The sequence below is a fragment of the Arachis hypogaea genome, chromosome 2 (genome assembly GCF_003086295.3).
Source record: "Arachis hypogaea cultivar Tifrunner chromosome 2, arahy.Tifrunner.gnm2.J5K5, whole genome shotgun sequence".
NCBI lineage: Eukaryota > Viridiplantae > Streptophyta > Magnoliopsida > Fabales > Fabaceae > Arachis > Arachis hypogaea.
This window is the reverse complement of record NC_092037.1, coordinates 60,732,283-60,757,535: the sequence shown is the minus strand read 5'-3', so window position 1 is coordinate 60,757,535 and position 25,253 is coordinate 60,732,283. Positions and strand designations below refer to the sequence as shown.

The 25,253-nt window shown below is 38.9% G+C and overlaps 2 non-coding genes across 2 annotated transcripts; both read left to right on the top strand.

Moving 5' to 3' along the window:
- Positions 1–9,983: 9,983 nt before the first annotated feature.
- Positions 9,984–10,087, top strand: LOC112763521 (small nucleolar RNA R71). Its single transcript, XR_003182890.1, has one exon. It is a non-coding gene; the product is annotated as a small nucleolar RNA R71 (small nucleolar RNA).
- Positions 10,088–14,194: 4,107 nt separating this feature from the next.
- On the top strand, positions 14,195–14,298 carry LOC112762840 (small nucleolar RNA R71). The gene has a single exon (XR_003182772.1). It is a non-coding gene; the product is annotated as a small nucleolar RNA R71 (small nucleolar RNA).
- The last annotated feature ends 10,955 nt before the right edge of the window (positions 14,299–25,253 follow it).

Below are 25,253 nucleotides of genomic sequence, written 5' to 3'. Positions count from 1 at the left end.
AGCAAGTGGGTTCATACAGATCGCAAAAGAAGAAAAATAAACGGCACAAACCCTAAGATACAGAAGGTTCATTTCAAAAGCAAAAAACACCCCCACAACAATAAACAAGCAGATGCACGGCAATACAAAAAGGTTCAAACTTTCTAAAGTCAAAAAAGGAGCAATGCAAGCGACGAAGAAAGCAAGAAAGAACCAACCTGGAAAAAGGGAGAAAACTCTGGAGAAAGCTAAAAGCAAAAGCGGCAGGGATTAGAGTCACCTCTCAAATAGAAAGCCTCACAGAAGTTGAAAATGGAAGATGGAATCCAGAGTCGCCCTTTCACAGTAAGGAAAGCACTAATGATCGCCAAGAATACGGGACAGAAAAGAAATACAAAAACTGCAAACTTCAAAAAACAAAAAGAGAGAAATAAAAGAAGTTACGGAGAAGAGAAACCATTTTTTAAGTGTGAAATTCAAAATAGAGAGGCTAAGAGAAACGAGGCAATTAAAAACCAATTAATGAGGGTACTAAAACCTTGCATATTCCCAAGGCTAAGAGCGCTAATGCAAAAGCGCGCGCATTTAAGAAGAAGCAAAAGAAAACGTTCCATATTCAAAAAGGAGAATGCTACAAAGATAAAGTCGACAAGATGCTCGAGTTCGGTTTCACCAGAGAAGGATCAAAGTCCTAAAACTAATACTCGGCCTCAAAAAGAAAGACCGAGCTCGAGTAGGGGCACTGTTCATACCCTGGGTTGAGCTATCCGACTCGGGATGTTTAGCGACAAGGTGACCGACCTCTTCAGGTCAGACTATCCGACCTCTTCTCAAAGAGCTCGGCCAAATTACCAAGAAAGCCCAAATAAAGGGCCCAAATAGAGGAACACGACCCAAATCCAAAGGCAGCCCAAGCCTATAGAGATAAGGGCGGTTCCCTTGAAGATAAGCTGACCTCACCCAAAGATAAGATAATATAAGATAAGATAAGATAACTAATTTATCTTACCTAAAAAGGAAGATAAGCTGACCTCTATAAATACACTGGAGCACCCAGGTATAACTCATACTCTGATTCTACTAAAACCTGCTTAATACCCTTGCTAACTTAAGCATCAGAGTCCCTTGCAGGTACCACCACCCTCCGGTGACGAAGGATCAGCAGCATTACCAGTCCAACAAGTCGGACGCGACAGCTTTGGCCGCCACGCACAAGCCGGACACGTCACCTCTGATCAGTACAAAAGATCTCGTCCGAGATCGACCTACAGTTTCAGGTAACCCTCGGAACAGGGCTTATATAGGAGTGGAGTGGAGAGGGAATTTTTGTAATAGGGGTTGGATTTGGGAGGGAGATTGTTTGAATTTGAATGGGTGGGGGTAGGTGGGTTGTCTGATGGGTTTGGAGGAGAAATTGAGGTGATTGGTGGAGGTTATTTTAGGGAAGAGTGATATGGAAAGTTGTGAAAAGGAGAGAAAAATAGTTGGGGTAGGTGGGGATCCTGTGGGATTCACAGATCCTGAGGTGTCAAGGAATTCTGGTCCCTGCACCTTTCTGGCATTTAAACGCCCTCTGTGTGCCAATTCTGGCATTTAACACCAGCTCTGCTGCCCATTATGGCGTTAAACGCCAGGCTGATGTCCCTTTCTGGCGTTTAACGCCAGCCAGACACCAGACACCCTTTTCTGGCGTTAAACGCTAGTCTGTCTGCCAATTCTAGTGTTTAACGCCTAGAATGCTGCCAGACTGGGCATTAAACGCCCATTCTGCTATCCTTATTGGCGTTAAAATGCCAGTAAGCCTATCCTCCAGGGCGTGCTGTTTTTGATGCTCTTTTTTTATTCCGCTTTAATTCTGCAGCTGTTTTTGTGACTCCACATGATCATCAACCTAAAGAAAACACAAAATAACAATGGAAAATGAAATGAAAAAGATTAACATAGATAAATAAGATTGGGTTGCCTCTCAATAAGCATTTCTTTAATGTCAATAGCTTGACAGTGAGCTCTTATAGAGCTTCACAGATACTTAGAGCATGATTGTGGCCTCACAATACCAAACTTAGAGTTTGAATGTAGCTCTGCTTGACCCTGTATGGAGAGAATTAGATGAAACTTTTCATGCTTCTTCTCCATGTTTACAGAAGAAGATCGTTGAGCCTTAAACACAAGGTAGTCCTCATTCAATTGAAGGACTAACTCTCCTCTGTCCACATCAATCATAGCCCTTGCTGTGGCTAGGAAGGGTCTTCCAAGGATGATGGATTCATCCTCATCCTTCCCAGTGTCTAGGATTATGAAGTCAGCAGGAATGTAAAGGCCTTCAGATTTCACTAAGACATACTCTACAAGTCCATAAGCCTGTTTCATTGATTTGTTTGCCATCTCTAGTGAGATTCTTGCAGCTTGTACCTCAAAGATCCCTAGTTTCTCCATTACAGAGAGTGGCATGAGGTTTATACCTGACCCTAGGTCACACAAAGCCTTCTCAAAGGTCATGGTGCCTATGGTACAAGGTATTAAGAACCTTCAGGGATCCGGTTTCTTTTGAGGTAATGTTTGCTGAACCCAGGTATTCAGTTCATTGAAGAGCAATGAAGGTTCATCCTCCCAAGTCTTATTACCAAATAACTTGGCATTCAGCTTCATGATTGCTCCTAGATACCGAGCAACTTGCTCTTCAACAATATCTTCATTTTCTTCAGAGGAAGAATACTCATCAGAGCTCATGAATGGTAATAGGAAGTTCAGTAGAATCTCTATGGTCTCTATATGAGCCTCAGATTCTTTTGGTTCCTCATTAGGGACTTCCTTATTGGCTAGTGGGCGTCCATTGAGGTCTTCCTCACTGGAAATCACTGCCTCTTCCTCCTCTATAGGTTCGGCCATTTTGGTTATATTGATGGCCTTGCACTCTCTCTTTGGATTCTCTTCTGTATTGCTTAGGAGAGTACTAGGAGGGGTTTCAGTAACTCTTTTACTCATTTGACCCACTTGTACCTCCAAATTTCTGATGGAGGACCTTGTTTCAGTCATAAAACTGAGAGTGGCTTTAGATAGATCAGAGACTATGTTTGCTAAGCCAGAGGAGCTCTAAGAATTCTCTGTCTGTTGCTGAGAAGATGATGGAAAAGGCTTGCTATTGCCAAACCTATTTCTCCCACCATTATTATTATTTTTGAAGCCTTGTTGAGGCTTCTGTTGATCCTTCCATGAGAAATTTGGATGATATCTCCATGAATAATTATAGGTGTTTCTATAGGATTCTCCCATGTAGTTCACCTCTTCCATTGCAAGATTCTCAGGGTCATAAGCTTCTCCTTCAGAGGTTGCTTCTTTAGTACTGTGGTGGACGAAATTGTGATCTACGTTCTTTGGATTTTGAATGAAAGCTTTATTATGGCACTGGTTGAATTCACAATTCCGTTCAACTAACCACCAAGTGTACTGAGTCGTCCAAGTAATAAACCTTACGTGAGTAAGGGTCGAATCCACAGAGATTGTTGGTATGAAGCAAGCTATGGTCACCTTGTAAATCTCAGTTAGGGAGATTAAAGGGTAATTGTGATTATTGGAATAAATAATAAATAAAAAGGAATAATAAAAGGGATAGAAGACTTATGCAGATTCATTGGTGAGAATTTCAGATAAGCGGATGGAGGTGCTGTATGGCTCAAGGACGCCTGCCCTCCTACTGCTTCTACTCAATCCTTCTTACTCCTTTCCATGGCAAGCTTTGTATAGGGGTTCACCATCAACTGTGGCTACTTTCAATCCTCTCGGGGAAATATCCTATGCGGCTGTCACTCGCACAGCTAACCAGTCTGGAGGCATCACCCATGGTTGATGGCTACATCCCATCCTCGCAGTGAAAACTAATGCTCACGCACTCTGTCACAGTACGGCTAATCACCGGTTGGTTCCCTCCCCTACTGGAATAGAATCCCTCTTTTGCGTCTGTCACTAACGCCCAGCAGGTTACAAGTTTGAAGCACGTCACAGTCATTCATTACCGGAATCCTACTCGGAATACCACAGACAAGGTTAGACTTTCCGGATTCCCAGGATCCTACTCGGAATACCACAGACAAGGTGAGACTTTTCGGATCCTCATAAATGCCGCCATCTATCTAGCTTATGCCACGAAGATTCTGTTGGGGAATCTAAGAGATACACGTTCAAGCTCTGTTTCATGTAGAACGGAAGTGGTTGTCAATCACACGCGTTCCTAAGTGAGAATGATAATGAGGGTAATTTAACTCATAACATTCATCATGTTCTTGGGTACGAATGAATATCTTGGAATAAGAATAAGAGAGATTTGAATAAAAGAAAGTAGAATTTCATTAATACTTGAGGTACAGCAGAGCTCCACACCCTTAATCTATGGTGTGCAGAAACTCCACCGTTGAAAATACATAAGCAAAGGGTTCAGGCATGGCCGAATGGCCAGCCCCCAAAACGTGATCACAGGATTCAAAATACAATCCAGGATGTCTAATACAATAGATAAATATCCTATATATACTAGACTAGCTACTCGGGTTTACATGAGTAAGTAATTGATGCATAAATCCACTTCCGGGGCCCACTTGGTGTATGCTTGGGCTGAGCTTGATCATTCCACGAGCTAAGGCATTTCTTGGCGTCAAACTTCAGGTTATGACGTGTTTTGGGCGTTCAACTCCGGATAATGACGTTTTTCTGGCGTTTAACTCCAAACCGCAGCATAAACTTGGCGTTTAACGCCAAGTTACGTCGTCATTATTTGAATAAAGTATGGACTATTATATATTGCTGGAAAGCCCTGGATGTCTACTTTCCAACGCCGTTGAGAGCGCGCCAATTGGAGTTCTGTAGCTCCAGAAAATCCATTTCGAGTGCAGGGAGGTCAGAATCCAACAGCATCAGCAGTCCTTTTGTCAGCCTTCTTCAGAGTTTTGCTCAAATCCCTCAATTTCAGTCAGAATTTACCTGAAATCATAGAAAAACACACAAACTCATAGTAAAGTCCAGAAATGTGAATTTAACATAAAAACTAATGAAAACATCCCTAAAAGTAGCTTAAACTTACTAAAAACTATATGAAAACAATGCCAAAAAGCGTATAAATTGTCCGCTCATCACAACACCAAACTTAAATTGTTGCTTGTCCCCAAGCAACTGAAAATCGAATAGGATAAAAAGAAGAGAATATACTATAAAGTCCAAAATATCAATGAATATTAATTTAATTACATGAGCGGGACTTGTAGCTTTTTGTTTCTGAACAGTTTTGGCATCTCACTTTTTCCTTTGAAGTTCAGAGTGATTGGCATTTCTAGGAACTTAGAATTTCAGATAGTGTTATTGACTTTCCTAGTTAGGCATGTTGATTCTTGAACCCAGCTACTTATGAGTCTTGGCTGTGGCCCTAAGCACTTTGTCTTCCAGTATTACCACCGGATACACAAATGCCACAGACACATAACTGGGTGAACCTTTTCAGATTGTGACTTAGCTTTGCTAAAGTCCCCAGTTAGTGGTGTCCAGAGCTCTTAAGCACACTCTTAAGCTTTGGATCACGACTTTAACCATTCAGTCTCAAGCTTTTCACTTGGACCTTCATGACACAAGCACATGGTTAGGGACAGCTTGATTTAGCCGCTTAGGCCTGGATTTTAATTTCCTTGGGCCCTCCTATCCATTAATGCTCAAAGCCTTGGATCCTTGCTTTCTTAAAATTTTCGCCATTTTTTTTCTTTTTTTTTTTCACTGCTTTTTCTTGCTTCAAGAATCAATTTCATGATGTTTTTCAGATCATCAATAACATTTCTCTTTGTTCATCATTCTTTCAAGCACCAACAATTTTAACACTCATAAACAACAAGATCAAAAATATGCACTGTTCATTCATTCATTCAGAAAACAAAAATTATTGCCACCACATCAATATAATTAAATTAAATTCACTAATAATTTCGAAAATTATGTACTTCTTGTTCTTTTGAATTAAAACATTTTTTATTTAAGAGAGGTGAAGGACTAATGGATTTTATTCATAGCTTTAAGGCATGGTTACACACTAATGATCATGAAGTAGAAACACAAAAACATAGATAAACATAATACTTAAAAACCGAAAACAGAAAGAAAATAAAGAACAAGGAATGAATCCACCTTTAGTGGCGTCTTCTTCTTGAAGGACCAATGATGTTCTTCAACTCTTCTATGTCCCTTCCTTGCCTTTGTTGCTCCTCCCTCATTGCTCTTTGATCTTCTCTTATTTCTTGGAGAGTGAGGGCGTGTTCATGATGTTCCACCCTTAGTTGTTCAACATTATGGCTCAAATCTTCTAAAGAGGCATTGAGTTGCTCCCAATAGTTGTTGGGAGGAAAGTGCATTCCTTGAGGCATTTGTTGATGATGAACTTCCTCATGTTCTTCTTGAGGGCCGTGAGGAACTTCTCTTGTTTGCTCCATCTTCTTCTTTGTGATGGGCTTGTCTTCTTCAATGGAGACATCTCCATCTATGATAACTCCAGCCGAGTAACATAGATGACATATAAGGTGGGGGAAGGCTAGCCGTGCCATGTATGAAGGCTTGTCGGCTATTTTGTAGAGTTCATTGGATATGACTTCGTGAACTTCCACTTCCTCTCCAATCATGATGCTATGAATCATGATGGCCCGATCCACAGTAACTTCAGATCGGTTGCTTGTAGGGATGATGGATCTTTGGATGAACTCCAACCATCCTCTAGCTACAGGCTTGAGGTCCAGTCTTCTTAGTTGGACCGGTTTGCCTTTGGAGTCTATTCTCCATTGGGCGCCTTCCACACAAATGTCCATTAGGACTTGGTCCAACCTTTGATTGAAGTTGACCCTTCTTGTGTATGGGCGTTCATCACCTTGCATCATGGGTAAATGAAACGCCAACCTCACATTTTCCGGACTGAAATCTAAGTATTTCCCCCGAACCATTGTGAGATAGTTCTTTGGGTTCGGGTTCATACTTTGATCATGGTTCCTAGTAATCCATGCATTAGCATAGAACTCTTGAACCATCAATATTCCGACTTGTTGCATGGGGTTGGTTATGACTTCCCACCCTCTTCTTTGGATCTCATGTCGGATTTCCGGATACTCATTCTTTTTGAGCTTGAAAGGGACCTCGGGGATCACCTTCTTCTTTGCCACAACATCATAGAAGTGGTCTTGATGGCTTTTGGAAATGAATCTTTCCTTCTCCCATGACTCGGAGGTGGAAGCTTTTGCCTTCCCTTTTCCTTTTCTTGAGGAAATTCCGGTCTTAGGTGCCATTGATGGTGAATGAAAAATAAAAAGCTTAGGCTTTTTACCACACCAAACTTAAAATTTGCTCGTCCTCGAGCAAAAAAGAAAAGAAGAGTAGAAGAAGAAGAAGAGAATTTTGGGAGAGAGGGAGAGAGATGGGTTCGGCTATATGAGAGAAGAAGGGTTTTGTGTTGTGGGAAAATGAAGAAGAAAGGAGAGGTATTTATAGGGAGAGGGGAGGGTTAGGTTTCGGCCATTGTGGGTGGGAATGGGTGGGAAATTGAATTTGAATGTAATGGAGGTAGGTGGGGTTTATGGGGAAGAGTGGATTGATGTGAATGGTGAATGGGGTAATTGGGAAGAGGAATTGAGGTGATTGGTGGAGGTTTTTGGGAAGTGTGACATTGAAAATGAGATTTGGATTAGGAGAGTGTGATTAGGATTAAAGAAAAGGTAGGTGGGGATCCTGTGGGGTCCACAGATCCTGAGGTGGGGATCCTGTGGGGTCCACAGATCCTGAGGTGAAAAGAAATACCATTCCTTCTCCCTATAGGCATGTAAATTGCCTCCATGCATCATTCTGGCGTTCAAACGCCCATTGGTGCATGTTCTGGGCGTTAAACGCCCATGTAATGCTTGTTTCTGGCGTTGAACGCCAGTTTAAAGCTTGTTTCTGGCGTTCAGCGCCAGATTGTCCTCTGTGTGCGCATCCTGGCGTTAAACGCCAGGATGTAGCTTGTTTTGGGCGTTCAGCGCCAGAAAGATGCTCTGTTCTGGCGTTGAACGCCAGCCAGATGCATCTTACTGGCGTTGAACGCCAGTCTGCGCTGCCTCCAGGGTGAAAATTTTTTTCTTCTGTTTTTGACTCTGTTTTTAATTTTTTTGATTTTTTCGTGACTCCCCATGATCATGTACCTAATTCAACACAAAAATAACACCAAAATAAAATAAAATAAAATTAGATAAATAAAATTGGGTTGCCTCCCAACAAGCGCTTCTTTAATGTCAGTAGCTTGACAGTGGCTCTCATGGAGCCACAAGGTGATCAGGTCAATGTTGTATAGTTGTCCCCACACCAAACTTAGAGTTTGGATATGGGGTTTGAACACCAAACTTAGAGTTTGGTTGTGGCCTCACAACACCAAACTTAGAGTTTGACTGTGTGGGCTCTTCTTGACCTTGAACTGAGAGAAGCTCTTCATGCTTACTCTCTTTTGTCACAGAGGGATGGCCATGTGCCTTAAACACAAGGTAGTCCCCATTCAATTGAAGGACTAACTCTCCTCTGTTGACATCTATCACAGCTCCTGCTGTGGCTAGGAAAGGTCTTCCTAGGATGATGCATTCATCATCTTCCTTCCTAGTGTCTAGGATTATGAAATCAGCAGGGATGTAAAGGCCTTCAACCTTTACTAGCACGTCCTCTACTATTCCATAAGCTTGTCTCATGGACATGTCTGCCAATTGTAATGAGAACAAGGCAGGTTGTACCTCAATGATCCCTAGCTTCTCCATTACAGAGAGTGGCATCAGATTTATCCCTGACCCAAGATCACATAGAGCTTTTTCAAAGCTCATGGTGCCAATGGTGCAAGGTACTAAGAACTTGCCAGGATCTTGTTTCTTTTGAGGTAGAGTTTTCTGAATCCAAGTATCTAGTTCACTAATGAGCAAGGGAGGTTCACTTTCCCAAGTCTCATTACCAAACAACTTGGCATTCAGCTTCATGATAGCTCCTAAATATTGAGCAACTTGCTCTCCAGTGACCTCTTCATCCTCTTCAGAGGAAGAATAGTCTTCAGAGCTCATGAATGGCAGAAGAAGATCTAATGGAATCTCTATGGTCTCTAGATGAGCCTCAGATTCCTCTGGATCCTTAATAGGAAACTCCTTCTTGCTTGAAGGACATCCCAGGAGGTCTTCCTCACTAGGATTTTCGTCCTCCTTCTCCCCTATGCATTCGGCCACTTTGATTAAATCAATGGCCTTGCACTCTCCTCTTGGATTTTCTTCTGTATTGCTTGGGAGAGTACTGGGAGGAGTTTCAATAACTTTCTTACTCAGCTGGCCCACTTGTGCCTCCAAATTTCTAATGGAGGATCTTGTTTCATTCATGAAACTAAAAGTGGCCTTTGACAGATCAGAGACTATATTTGCTAAATTAGAAGTATTTTGTTCAGAGTTCTCTGTCTGTTGCTGAGAAGATGATGGATATGGCTTACTATTGTTTAGCCTATTGCGTCCACCATTGTTAAAGCCTTGTTGAGGCTTCTGTTGATCCTTCTAGGAGAAATTTGGATGATTTCTCCATGATGGGTTATAAGTGTTTCCATAAGGTTCACCCATGTAATTAACCTCTGCCATGGCAGGGTTCTCAGGATCATAAGCTTCTTCGGAAGCTGCCTCTCTAGTACTGTTGGATGCATGTTGCAATCCATTCAGATTTTGAGAGATCATGTTGACCTGTTGAGTCAACACTTTGTTCTGAGCCAATATGGCATTCAGAGCATCAATTTCAAGAACTCCTTTCTTCTGAGGTATCCCATATTCACAGAATTCCTCTCAGAGGTATACATGAACTGGTTGTTTGCAACCATGTCAATGCGTTCTTGAGCCTCTTCAGGCGTTTTCTTCAGGTGAATAGATCCACCTGCAGAATGGTCCAATGACATTTTCGAAAATTCAGAGAGACCATAATAGAATATATCTAACATGGTCCATTCTGAAAACATGTCAGATGGACATCTTTTGGTCAACTGCTTATATCTTTCCCAAGCTTCATAGAGGGATTCACCATCTTTTTGTTTGAAGGTTTGAACATCCACTCTCAGCTTGCTCAGCTTTTGAGGAGGAAAGAATTTATCCAAGAAGGCAGTGACTAGCTTATCCCAGGAGTTCAGGCTATCCTTAGGTTGTGAATCCAACCATATTCTAGCTCTGTCTCTTACAGCAAAAGGGAAAAGCATGAGTCTGTAGACTTCAGGATCAACTCCATTCGTCTTCACAGTCTCACAGATCTGCAAGAACTCAGTTAAGAACTGATAAGGATCTTCAGATGGAAGTCCATAAAACTTGCAGTTTTGTTGCATTAATGCAACTAGTTGAGGCTTAAGCTCAAAGTTATTGGCTCCAATGGCAGGAATGGAGATGCTTCTTCCATCAAACTTGGATGTTGGTTTTGTGAAGTCACCAAGCATTCTCCTTGCATTATTATTATTATTATTATTTTCGGCTGCCATGTCCTTCTCTTGTTCGAAAATTTCTGAAAGGTTGTTTCTGGATTGTTGTAATTTAGCTTCTCTTAATTTTCTCTTCAGAGTCCTTTCAGGTTCTGGATCAACTTCAACAAGAGTGCCTTTTTCCCTGTTCCTGCTCATATGAAAGAGAAGAAAACAAGAAAAGAAAGAGGAATCCTCTATGTCACAGTATAGAGATTCCCTTATGTTAGTAGAAGAAGAAAGGGGTATAAGAAAGAAGAAGGATGGATTCGTAGATGAAGAGAGGTGAAGAGAAGTGTTAGTAATTAAATAATTAAATAAAAGAAGAAAAGAGAAGAGAAATTTTCGAAAATAATTTTTGAAAAAGAGGTTAGTAATTTTCGAAAATCAAAGACAAAATATAATTAAAATTAAAATTTAAAACAAAAAGAATTTTTGAAAAAGAGAGGGAGAAATTTCGAAAATTAGAGAGGGAAAAGTAGTTAGGTGGTTTTGAAAAAGATAAGAAACAAACAAAAAGTTAGTTAGTTGATTGAAAAAGATTTGAAATCAAATTTTGAAAAAGATAAGAGGATAAGAGTTAGATAAGATATTTTGAAAAAGATTTAATTTTTAAAATTACTTAACTAACAAGAAACTACAAGATAAGATTCTAGAACTTAAAGATTGAACCTTTCTTAACAAGAAAGTAACAAACTTCAAATTTTTGAACCAATCACATTAATTGTTAGCTAATTTTTCGAAAATTTGATATAAAGATAAGAAAAAGATTTTTGAAAATATTTTGAAAAATAATTTTGAAATTTTCGAAAATTATAAAAAAAATGAAAAAGATATGATTTTTGAAAAAGATTTTGAAAAGATAAGATTTTTAAAATTGAAATTTTGACTTGACTTGTAAGAAACAACTAATTTTGAAAATTTTTGACCAAGTCAACCCAAAATTTCGAAAATTTGGAGGAAAATAAGGAAAAGATATTTTTTTTTATTTTTGAATATTTTAATTATGAGAAAGAAAAACAACAAAAATACTCAATGCATGAAATTTTTAGATCAAAACAATGAATGCATGCAAGAATGCTATGAATGTCAAGATGAACACCAAGAACACTTTGAAGATCATGATGAACATCAAGAACATAATTTTGAAAAATTTTTGATGCAAAGAAAACATGCAAGACACCAAACTTAGAAATCTTTAATGTATGGAAAATATGAATGCAAAAGTGCACATGAAAAACAAGAAAAGACACAAAACAAGAAATTATCAAGATCAAACAAGAAGACTTGTCAAGAACAACTTGAAGATCATGAAGAACACTATGAATGCATGAGATTTTCGAAAAATGCAAGAAAAAATTTTAAAAGGCATGCAATTGACACCAAACTTAAACATTAACACAAGACTCAAACAAGAAACACAAAATATTTTTTATTTTTATAATTTTCTAATTTTTTTGTATTTTTATTGATTTTTTTCGAAAATATTTTTGGAAAAAAAACGAAAAATAAAAGAAAAATTTTTGAAAAATATTTTTGAAAAGAAAATTACCTAATCTGAGCAACAAGATGAACCGTCAGTTGTCCATACTCGAACAATCCCCAGCAACGGCGCCAAAAACTTGGTGGACGAAATTGTGATCTACGTTCTTTGGATTTTGAATGAAAGCTTTATTATGGCACTGGTTGAATTCACAATTCCGTTCAACTAACCAGCAAGTGTACTGGGTCGTCCAAGTAATAAACCTTATGTGAGTAAGGGTCGAATCCACAGAGATTGTTGGTATGAAGCAAGCTATGGTCACCTTGTAAATCTCAGTTAGGGAGATTAAAGGGTAATTGTGATTATTGGAATAAATAATAAATAAAAAGGAATAATAAAAGGGATAGAAGACTTATGCAGATTCAATGGTGAGAATTTCAGATAAGCGGATGGAGGTGCTGTATGGCTCAAGGACGCCTGCACTCCTACTGCTTCTACTCAATCCTTCTTACTTCTTTCCATGGCAAGCTTTGTATAGGGGTTCACCATCAACTGTGGCTACTTTCAATCCTCTCGGGGAAATATCCTATGCGGCTGTCACTCGCACAGCTAACCAGTCTGGAGGCATCACCCATGGTTGATGGCTACATCCCATCCTCGCAGTGAAAACTAATGCTCACGCACTCTATCACAGTACGGCTAATCACCGGTTGGTTCCCTCCCCTACTGGAATAGAATCCCTCTTTTGCGTCTGTCACTAACGCCCAGCAGGTTACAAGTTTGAAGCACGTCACAGTCATTCATTACCGGAATCCTACTCGGAATACCACAGACAAGGTTAGACTTTCCGGATTCCCAGGATCCTACTCGGAATACCACAGACAAGGTGAGACTTTCCGGATCCTCATAAATTCCGCCATCTATCTAGCTTATGCCACGAAGATTCTGTTGGGGAATCTAAGAGATACACGTTCAAGCTCTGTTTCATGTAGAACGGAAGTGGTTGTCAATCACACGCGTTCCTAAGTGAGAATGATAATGAGGGTAATTTAACTCATAACATTCATCATGTTCTTGGGTACGAATGAATATCTTGGAATAAGAATAAGAGAGATTTGAATAAAAGAAAGTAGAATTTCATTAATACTTGAGGTACAGCAGAGCTCCACACCCTTAATCTATGGTGTGCAGAAACTCCACCGTTGAAAATACATAAGCAAAGGGTTCAGGCATGGCCGAATGGCCAGCCCCCAAAACGTGATCACAGGATTCAAAATACAATCCAGGATGTCTAATACAATAGATAAATATCCTATATATACTAGACTAGCTACTAGGGTTTACATGAGTAAGTAATTGATGCATAAATCCACTTCCGGGGCCCACTTGGTGTATGCTTGGGCTGAGCTTGATCATTCCACGAGCTAAGGCATTTCTTGGCGTCAAACTTCAGGTTATGACGTGTTTTGGGCGTTCAACTCCGGATAATGACGTTTTTCTGGCGTTTAACTCCAGACAGCAGCATGAACTTGGCGTTTAACGCCAAGTTACGTCGTCATTCTTTGAATAAAGTATGGACTATTATATATTGCTGGAAAGCCCTGGATGTCTACTTTCCAACTCCGTTGAGAGCGCGCCAATTGGAGTTCTGTAGCTCCAGAAAATCCATTTCGAGTGCAGGGAGGTCAGAATCCAACAGCATCAGCAGTCCTTTTGTCAGCCTTCTTCAGAGTTTTGCTCAAATCCCTCAATTTCAGTCAGAATTTACCTGAAATCACAGAAAAACACACAAACTCATAGTAAAGTCCAGAAATGTGAATTTAACATAAAAACTAATGAAAACATCCCTAAAAGTAGCTTAAACTTACTAAAAACTATATGAAAACAATGCCAAAAAGCGTATAAATTGTCCGCTCATCATACTGCCGGATGCAGCTTGCAATCCAGTCAGATTCTGAGAAATCATATTGACTTGCTGAGTCAATATTTTGTTCTGAGCCAATATGGCATTCAGAGTATCAATCTCAAAAACTCCTTTCTTCTGAGACATCCCATTACTCACAAGATTTCTTTCAGAAGTGTATATGAACTGATTATTTGCAACTACCTCAATGAGTTCCTGAGCTTCTGCAGGGGTTCTCTTCAGATGAAGAGATCCACCAGAAGAGTGGTCTAATGACATCTTGGACAATTCAGATAGACCATCGTAGAATATATCCAAGATGCTCCATTCTGAAAGCATGTCAGAAAGGCACCTTCTGATCAATTTCTTATATCTTTCCCAAGCTTCATAGAGGGATTCACCTTCTTTCTGTCTGAAGGTTTAGACGTCCACTCTAAACTTGCTCAGCTTTTGAGGTGGAAAGAACTTGGCCAAGAAAGTAGTGACTAACTTATCCCAAGAGTTCAGGCTTTTTCTAGGTTGTGAGTCCAACCATATCCTAGCTCTGTCTCTTACAGCAAAGGGGAAAAGCATAAGTCTGTAGACCTCGGAATCAACCCCATTGGTCTTAACAGTATCACAGATCTGCAACAATTCAGCTAAGAACCGATGAGGATCTTCCGATGGAAGTCCATGAAACTTGCAATTCTGCTGCACTAGAGAAACTAATTGAGGCTTAAGCTCAAAGTTGTTTGCTCCAATGGTAGGAATTGAGATGCTTCTTCCATAGAGGTTGGAAGTTGGTGCAGTATAGTCGCCAAGCATCTTCCTTGCATCTCTAGCATTGTTGTTGGGTTCGGCTGCCATGTCTGCTTCTTTTTCGAGATTTTTTGTAAGGTTCTCTCCGGAGTGTTGTGCTTTAACTTCTCTTAGCTTCCTTTTTAGAGTCCTTTCAGGTTCAGGAGCAGCTTCAACAAGAATGTCCTTATCCTTGTTCCTACTCATATGAAAAAGAAGAGAACAAAGGGAGTAGTGGAATCCTCTATGTCATAGTATAGAGATTCCTTTATGTGAGTATAAGAATAGAAGAATAGAAGAATGAGAAGAGAGAGGAGATGAGTAATTCGAACAGAGAAAAGAGAGAGGGGTTCGAATTATGAGTAGAAGAGAAGCGTTAGCAAATAAATAGAAAGAGATGAGAGAGAGTATTCAAATTTTAAAAGAGGGAAAAGAAAAATATTTTTATTTTTATTTAAGTAATTAAGTTGGTTTTGAAAATATTAAAAGAAATAAAATAAAATTAGAATTTAAAACAATTAGTTCATTAAAAAGAATTTTTAAAAAGTGGTGGGTGATTTTCGAAAATTAGAAGTGAAAGAAATAGTTATGTGGTTTTGAAAAAGATAAGAAATAGTAAACTTTTTAAAATTAAAACAAACAATTCAAGTAGTTAGTTGAAGAAGATTTGAAAATAAATTTTGAAAAGATAAGAAGTTAGAAAAAGATTTTGAAATTAAAATTTTAAAAAGATATGATTGAAGTTTATTTTGAAAAAGAGTTGAAAGAGAAATTAAAAAGATTTGATTTTTAAAATTAAAGTTGATGACTTGACTAACAAGAAACTAAAAGATATGATTCCAGAATTTAAAGATTGAACCTTTCTAAACAAGAAAGTAACAAACTTGAAATTTTTGAATCAAAACATTAATTGTTAGCAAGGATTTTCGAAAATATGAAATAAAATTAAGAAAATATTTTTTTGAAAAAATAGTTTTAAAATTTTCGAAAACATTAAAAAAAATTGAAAGATGAACATTTAAAATATGTTTGATGCAAAAAGTTATGAATTAAAACATGAAAAATTGAAAAAAAATCAAATTGGAAACCAAAATTACCTCCCTTGTGTCATCCTGGCGTTAAACGCCCACTTGACTACCTCTTTGGGCGTTTAACGCCCAGCCAGATACCCTGGCTGGCGTTAAATGCCAAGAATCCTTCTTTATTGGGCATTTTTCTAAACGCCCAGAATGCTTCCCATTCTGGCGTTTAACGCCCAAAATGCTTCTTTACTGGCGTTTTAACGCCAGTGAGCTCTTTTTCTGTGTGATTCCTCTGCTTTAGGTTCTGATCCTTCATTTCTCTGTATTATTTACTGAAAAGACATATATATATATATATATATATATATATATATATATATATATTAGTTTGAAATTTTGACTTGACTAACAAGAAAATGTCGAAAATTATGAGAAGAAAAAGGAAAAGGTATTTTTTACTTTTGAATTTTTAATGAGAGAAAAACAACCAAAATGAAACAAAACATAAAATTTTAAGATCAAAACAAATAATGCATGCAAGAACACTTTGAATGTCAAGATGAACACCAAGAACACTTTAAAGATCATGATGAATATCAAGAACATATTTTTGAAAATTTTTAAGAAAAGAAAGATATGCAAGACACCAAACTTAATAATTTTTGTACTAGGGACACTAACAATTCGAAAATACACCAGAAAAACAAGACACAAAACAAGAAAAATTAAAGATCAAACAAGGAAAATCATCAAGAACAACTTGAAGATCACAGAAGAACACAATGCATGAATTTTTGAAAATCTAAGAAAAATTAAAAACATGCAGTTGACACTGATGAGCGGATAATTTATACGCTTTTTGGGATTGTTTGTACATAGTTTTTAGTATATTTTTATTAGTTTTTATGAAAAAATCACATTTCTGGACTTTACTATGAGTTTGTGTGTTTTCTGTAATTTCAGATATTTTCTGGCTGAAATTGAGGGACCTGAGCAACAGTCTAATTCAGAGGCTGAGAAAGGACTGCAGATGCTGTTGGATTCTGACCCTCCTGCACTCGAAGTGAATTTTCTCGAGCTACATAAGTCCAATTGGCACGCTCTCAACTACGTTGAAAAGTATACATCTTGGGCTTTCCATCAATATATCATAGTTTATACTTTACCCGAGATTTGATGGCTCAAATTGGCGTTAAAACGCCTACCAGAGACCCTTTTCTGGCGTAAAACATCGAAATTGGCACCAGAACTGGAGTTAAATGCCCAAACTGGCATCCAAGCTGACGTTTAACTCCAAGAATGGCCTATGCATGTGAAAGCTTCAAATCTCAGTCCAAACACACACCAAGTGGGCCCTGGAAGTGGATTCTGCACTATCTGCACTTAGTTACTTATTTTATGTAAACCCTAGTAACTAGTTTAGTATAAATAGCACTTTTTACTATTGTATTTCATCTTTGGATCATCTTTTGATCTTTTGATCACTTGGAGGGAGGCTGGCCATTCGGCCATGCCTAGACCTTTCTCTCTTATGTATTTTCCAACGGTGGAGTTTCTACACCTCACAGATTAAGGTGCGGAACTCTGCTGTTTCTTCATGAATTAATGTAAGTACTATTGTTTTTCTTTCAATTCACGCCTACTTCTTCTCCAAGATATACTCTCGTACTTAATTCAGTTAAGTCAGAATGAAGGGGTAACCCATGACAATCACCCAATATCTTCGTTATTCGCTTAGCCAAGATCTGCGTGCCTGACAACCACAAGCGGTCTACATGATGTTCAACGTAGTCATTGGATGACAGTCATAGTATAATCTCTTGGGTCTCTGATCCACAGATTTGACTCGCCTCTCCTGACAACAGAGCATTCAAATTCATGAGATTAGAACCTTCGTGGTATAAGCTATAACCAATTGGCAGCATTCCTAAGATCCGGAAAGTCTAAACCTTGTCTGTGGTATTTTGAGTAGGATCGGGGACGGGATGATTGTGACGAGCTTCAAACTCACGAATGTTGGGCACAGTGACAGTGTGCAAAAGGATAGAGAGATCCTATTCCGACACAAGTGAGAATTGACAGATGATTAGCCGTGCGGAAACCGTATCTGGACCATTTTCACTGAGAGGACGGATGGTAGCCATTGACAACGGTGATCCACCAACATACAGCTTGCCATGGAAGGGAGTACGCATGATTGGATGAAGACAATAGGAAAGCAGAGGTTCAGAGGCAACAATGCATCTCCAAACGCTTATCTTAAATTCCCACCAATGAATTACATAAGTATCTTTATTTTATCTTACGCTTTATTTATTTTTCAATTATCAAAACTCATAACCAATTAAATCTGCCTGACTAAGATTTACAGGATGACCATAGCTTGCTTCAAGCCGGCGATCTCCGTGGGATCGTCCCTTACTCACGTAAGGTATTACTTGGACAACCCAGTGCACTTGTTGGTTAGTTGTGCGGAGTTGTGAAAAGTGTGATCACAATTTTGTGCACCAAGTTTTTGGCGCCGTTGCCGAAGATTGTTCGAGTTTGGACAACTGACGGTTCATCTTGTTCCTTAGATTGGGTAATTTTATTTTATGTTTAAGCTTTTTATTTTTATTTTTGAAAAATACAAAAAAATTTAATAAAATCATAAAAACCAAAAAAATTATGTTTTTTGTTTGAGTCTAGTGTCAAATTTTAAGTTTGGTATCTTGCATGTCTTTCTTTCTTAGATTTTTGAAAATTCATCATGTGTTCTTTCTTTGTCTTCAAGTTGTTCTTGATAATTTTCTTTGTTTAATCTTATGATTTTCTTGTTTTATGTTTTATGTTGTTATTCATATTTATTTTCGAATCCATAGTGTCTAAACATTCAAAATTTCTAAGTTTGGTGTCTTGCATGTCTTTCTTTTCTTAAAAATTTTCAAAAATATGTTCTTGATGTTCATCATGCTCTTCATAGTATTCTTGATGTTCATCTTGACATGCATTATCGGTTTTTATCTTAAATTTTTATGTTTTGATTCATTTTATTATTTTTCTCTCTCCTCATTAAAAATTCAAAAATAAAAAATATCTTTTCCTTTTTCTACTCATAATTTTCGAAATTTAGAGTTGACTTGGTCAAATTTTTTTTAAAATTTAGTTGTTTCTTGTTAGTCGAGTCAAAATTTCAAATAAAAAATAAAAAATATATATCTTTTCAGTAAATAATACAGAGAAATGAAGGATCAGAACATAAAGCAGAGGAATTACAGAGAAAAAGAGCTCACTGGCGTTAAAACGCCAGTAAAAAGGCATTTTGGGCGTTAAATGCCAGAATGGCTATCATTTTGGGCGTTTAACGCCAATAAAGGTATCATTTTGGGCATTAAACGCCAGAATGGGCAGCATTATGGGTGTTTAGAAAAACACCTAGTAAAGAAGGATTCCTAGCATTTAACGCTAGCCAGGGTATCTGGCTGGGCGTTAAACACCCAGAGAGGCAGCCAAGTGGGCGTTAAACGCCAGAATGGATAGCATTTTGGGCGTTCAATGCCAGGATGACACAAGGGAGGTAATTTTGTTCCCAATTCGAATTTTTTCCATTTTTCATGTTTTAATTCAAAACTTTTTGCATCAAACATATTTTAAATATTCATCTTTCAATTTTTTTGAAAATTTTCAAACTAATTTTTCAAAATCTTCTTAATCTTATCTCATATTTTTGAAAATCCTTGCTAACAATTAATGTTTTGATTCAAAATTTCAAGCTTGTTACTTTCTTGTTAAGAAAGGTTCAATCTTTGAATTTTAGAATCATATCTTTTAGTTTCTTGTTAGTCAAGTCATCAACTTTAATTTTAAAAATCAAATCTTTTTAACTCTTTTTTCAAAATAAATTTCAATCATATCTTTTTAAAATTTTCATTTCAAAATCTTTTTCTAACTTCTTATCTTTTCAAAATTATTTTCAAATCTTTTTCAACTAATTACTATTTCTTATCTTTTTCAAAACCACCTAACCACTTTTCCACCTCCAATTTTCGAATTTCACTAACCAACTTTTTCAAAAATCTTTTTAATTAACTAATTGTTTTACTTTTAATTTTTCAATACTCTCTCTCTCATCTCTTTCTATTTATTTGCTAACACTTCTCTTCTACTTATAATTCGAACCCTCTCTCTCCCTCTGTGTTCAAATTCTTCTTATTCTCTCTCTACCTCATTCCTCTATTCTTCTTTTCTTCTGACACCTCAAGGAATCTCTATACTGTGACATAGAGGATTTCACTACTCCCTTTGTTCTCTTCTTTTTCAAATGAGCAGAAACAGAGATAAAAACATTCTTGTTGAAGCTGATCCTGAACCTGAAAGGACTCTGAAGAGGAAGCTAAGAGAAGCTAAAGCACAACACTCCGGAGAGGACCTTACAGAAAATTTTGAAAAAGAAGTGGACATGGCAGCCGAACCAACCAACAATGCCAGAGATGCAAGGAAGATGCTTGGTGACTATACTGCACCAACTTCCAGCTTCTATGGAAGAAGCATCTCAATTCCTGCCATTGGAGCAAACAACTTTGAGCTTAAGCCTCAATTAGTTTCTCTAATGCAGCAGACTTGCAAGTTTCATGGACTTTCATCGGAAGATCCTCATCAAGTTTTAGCTGAATTCTTGCAGATCTGTGATACTGTTAAGACCAATGGGGTTGATCCCGAGGTCTATAGACTTATACCTTTCCCTTTTGCTGTAAGAGATAGAGCTAGGATATGGTTGGACTCACAACCTAGAGAAAGCCTGAACTCTTGGGATAAGTTTGTCACTGCTTTCTTGGCCAAGTTCTTTCCACCTCAAAAGCTGACCAAGCTTAGAGTGGATGTCCAAACCTTCAGACAAAAAGAAGGTGAATCCCTCTATGAAGCTTGGGAAAGATATAAGCAATTGATCAGAAGGTGTCCTTCTGACATGCTTTCAGAATGGAGCATCTTGGATATATTCTATGATGGTCTATCTGAATTGTCCAAGATGTCATTGGACCACTCTTCTGGTGGTTCTCTTCATCTGAAAAGAACCCCTGCTGAAGCTCAGAAACTCATTGAGGTGGTTGCAAATAATAAGCTCATGTACACTTCTGAAAGAAATCCTGTGAGTAATGGGATGACTCAGAAGAAAGGAGTTTTTGAGATTGATACTCTGAATACCATATTGGCTCAGAACAAAATATTGACTCAGCAAGTCAATATGATTTTTTAGAATCTGACTAAATTGTAAGCTGCATCTGGCAGTACTAAAGAAGCCTCCTCTGAAGGAGAAGCTTATGACCCTAAGAATCCCACAATGGAAGATGTGAATTACATAGGAGAATCCTATGGAAACACCTATAATCCTTCACGGAGAAATCATCCAAATTTCTTATGCAAGTATCAATAGAAGCCTCAACAAGGCTTCAATAATAATAATGGTGGGAGAAATAGGTTTGGCAATGGCAAGCCTTTTTCATCATCTTCTCAGCAACAGACAGAGAATTCTGAGCAGAGCCCCTCTATCTTAGCAAACGTAGTCTCTGATCTATCTAAGGTCACTCTCAATTTTATGACTGAAACAAGGTCCTCCATCAGAAATTTGGAGGCACAGGTGGGTTAGTTGAGTAAAAGAGTTATTAAAATCCCTCCTAGTACTCTCCCAAGCAATACAGAAGAGAATCCAAAGAGAGAGTGTAAGGCCATCAATATAACCAAAATGGTCGAACCTATAGAGAAGGAAGAGACAGTGATTTCTAGTGAGGAAGATCTCAATGGATGCCCACTAGCCAATAAGGAAGTCCTTAATGAGGAACCAAAGGAATCTGAGGCTCATATAGAGACCATAGAAATTCCACTGAACTTCCTATTACCATTCATGAGCTCTGATGAGTATTCTTCCTTTGAAGAAGATGAAGATATTATTGAAGAGCAAGTTGTTCGATACCTAGGAGCAATCATGAAGCTGAATGCCATGTTATTTGGTAATGAGACTTGGGAGGATGAACCTCCATTTCTCATCAATGAACTGAATACCTAGGTTCAGCAGACATTACCTCAAAAGAAACCGGATCCCGGAAGGTTCTTAATACCTTGTACCATAGGCACCATGACCTTTGAGAAGGCTCTGTGTGACCTGGGGTCAGGTATAAACCTCATGCCACTCTCTGTAATAGAGAAACTAGGGATTTTTGAGGTACAAGCTGAAAGAATCTCACTAGAGATGGCAAACAAATCAATGAAACAGGCTTATGGACTTGTAGAGGATGTCTTGGTGAAGGTTGAAGACTTCTACATCCCTGCTGACTTCATAATCCTAGACTTCTACATCCCTGCTCAATCCCTGCTGCTCAAAACATATCGGTCAAGGCGGCAGGAGAGGGGTCTTCTCAAGTTCAGGTCAAAACGCCCGTGCCGAGTTCAACCGGGCCGAGGAGGGTCATCCCTACTCCCCGGGTTCGTCTGGCTGACCCTCCACAAACTTCAGCTGCTGCTTCTGGCGCTCCTCCTCCAAAAAAGCAAAAAACATCTGAGCCCTTTAACCTTGATGCCCTTGATTTTGATGCTGTCGAGTTTGTCGACCAGCAAATTGCCCCCTATGGAGGTCTTTCAATGGATGATGTGTCCATTCTTCATCACCTGGAGTTCATAACTAGAAGCAGTGTGAAGATGGCTCATATGGGTGCGGCTCTTTTTTGAACTGCTCAGGGTATCCCGGTTCATGCTACAAAGTCTTTTATGATGAAGGCTAAGTCAGAGTTTGATAGGATAAAAGGTTTGAAGGAGGAGCTGGAGGTAAAGTTGGAGAAGGTGGAGAAAGAATTAGAGGGTGAAAAGGATAGCTCTGTGGCTTTGGCGGCTTCTGTGAAGTTGGCTGAACACACGGTGTTGAAGCACAAGGAGAGCTACGTTTTGGCCTACCGAGAAGTGGTGTGTCTCAGGGGTGATTTGGAGACTTCCCGGGATGATTATACCGAGCTCCAAGGTCACCTTGTGAGCAGCGTGACTACGGCTTATGAGAACTTAAAGGAGCAGGTTTGGGTCGTTGCACCCGAGCTCGACCTCACTCTTTTCAGCCTTGATAATGTTGTAAGGGACAATAAGATTGTTCCTGACGACCCTGACGATGATGATGTTGAACCTCTTCCTGCGCTTGCCGCCAAGGCTTCTGTTGTGCCGACTTCTTCAACTCCTTCAGCCAAAATTGAGCCAGAACCTGACTGGAAAATTTTGAACCGGGAGGATGGGACAGTGGATGCTGTGCCTCTCCAAACTCGTCCTCCTTCGCCCCATGTTGATGCAACTACTGGGAAACCTCTAGATCCTCTTTAGTTATCCCTGATATGTTTGAACTTTCGCTTTTGTAAATGGTGTTTGTTGACTGTTGACACTTTCTTAGTTGCTTGTTTAGCAACTTTATTTTGAAAAACAAAGTAGTTTTCAGGCTTTTTGGGCTGACCTTGGTGGCCTCTGAAGCTTGCTATTATTATAACTTTGTGTTTTTATATCATGTCTGTCTGCACTCGTTTTGGTACCTTTGTAGGCTTTGGGAGCATTAGAACTGTGTCTAACCTGATTGGCTTGATTCTTTTGCCTGATGTTATTTTCAGCAATTCATTTTGTTTGAACTTTGTTCAGGTCTTTGTTAGGAATTATAGGTTGCCGATTTCGTCAGGTCAGTTTTTGCCCAAGTTGTTGTTGGTAACCCTCTTTTTTGGACCTCGTTTTAGGTCTCTTTCAAGGGTTACTTTTGTAGCTTTATGTTTTGGGCCAACTTCATCATGTTGAGCCCTTCCAAGTTATTTTGTAATCCTCTTTCTTGGACCTTGTTCAGGTCTCTTTTAGAGATTACTTTTATAACTTTATGTTTTGGGCCGACTTCATCATGTCGGGTCCTTCCAAGTTATTTTGTAATCCTTTTTCTTGGACCTTGTTCAGGTCTCTTTCAGGGATTACTTTTATAACTTTATGCTTTGGGCCGACTTCATCATGTCGGGCCCTTCCAAGTTATTTTGTAATCCTCTTTCTTGGACCTTGTTCAGGTCTCTTTCAGGGATTACTTTTATAACTTTATTCTTTGGGCCGACTTCATCATGTCGGGCCCTTCCAAGTTATTTTGTAATCCTCTTTCTTGGACCTTGTTCAGGTCTCTTTCAGGGATTACTTTTATAACTTTATTCTTTGGGCCAACTTCATCATGTCAGGCCCTTCCAAGTTATTTTGTAATCCTCTTTCTTGGACCTTATTCATTTCAGGGATTACTTTTATAACTTTTATGCTTTGGGCCGACTTCATCATGTCGAGCCCTTCTAAGTTATAGTAATCCTCTTTTATAGGGCTGGCCAGACCTCTTTCTAGGGATTTACTTATAACTTCAGTTTATCGCAACTAGTCCGACTTCTTTACGTCGGCCAGTCTTTAAGTTATTTTATAGAAATCCATTTTATTAGGACCTCGTCAGGTCCTTTCTATGGATCACTTTCTATAACTTCTTGCATTATTCTGTTTTCATCTTTGCCAATTTTGTAGAGATTGGGTTTCACCCTCGTTTGGTCGACCTTTCAATGAATTTGGTTTTCATCTTTGGTTTTTATCGTGATCGCGTAGTGAATTTGACTTTCACTTTTTGCCGATCTGTAGCTTTATAATCGGACGATGAATGTTTCAGATTTAATGCGGCTTGAGCATTTGTAAAAGATCTGAACAGATTTTATTCAAAAGCAAATGTAAACATATACATACGGGAGGTTAATCCTCTAAGTTGGGTGATTTGTAGGTCTTGGCTTGGCGCCTCATTAAAAAACCTTTTCAGGAAAAAGAGTGCACCCTATCCTAAGATCCTTTATCATCCCTAACTATAGTACCTTCTTAGGTTGTAGGCGTGCCATGACCTAGGAAGCTCTCGCCCATCGAGTTTGGACAGTCTGTAGTAGCCCTTTCCAAGTACTTCTATGACACAGTAGGGTCTTTTCCAGTTTGGTGCTAGCTTTCCTTCTCCAGGTCGGGTTGTTCCGATGTCATTTCAGATTAGGATGAGGTCATTCTCAACAAAAGCTTACTGTACTACCTTTTGATTGTATCTCGTAGCCATTCACCGTTTTAATGCTTCTTCCCTAATCCGAGCTCTTTCTCGGACTTCCGGAAGTAGGTCGAGTTCTTCCATTTGAAGTTGGGAGTTGGCTTCTTCACTATAGTGAATCACTCTAGGGGACCTTTCTTCAATCTCCACTGGGATCATTACCTCCGTTCCGTACGCTAATCAAAAGGGTGATTCCTTTGTGGTGGAATGTGACATTGTTCGATATGCCCATAGGACTTGTGGGAGCTCCTCGGCCTAGGCTCCCTTTGTATCATGTAATCTCCGTTTCAGCCCAGCCAGTATGACTTTGTTGGCAGCTTCGGCTTGTCCATTGGCTTGGGGATGTTTTACGGAAGTGAATTGTTGTTTTATGTTCAAGTCGGCCGCTAGCTTTCTGAAGCCTGCATCTGTGAACTGGGTACCATTGTCTGTGGTGATGGAGTATGGAATCCCAAACATTGTGACAATATTCCTATATAGGAATTTTCGACTTCTTTGGACAGTGGCATTAGCTAGGG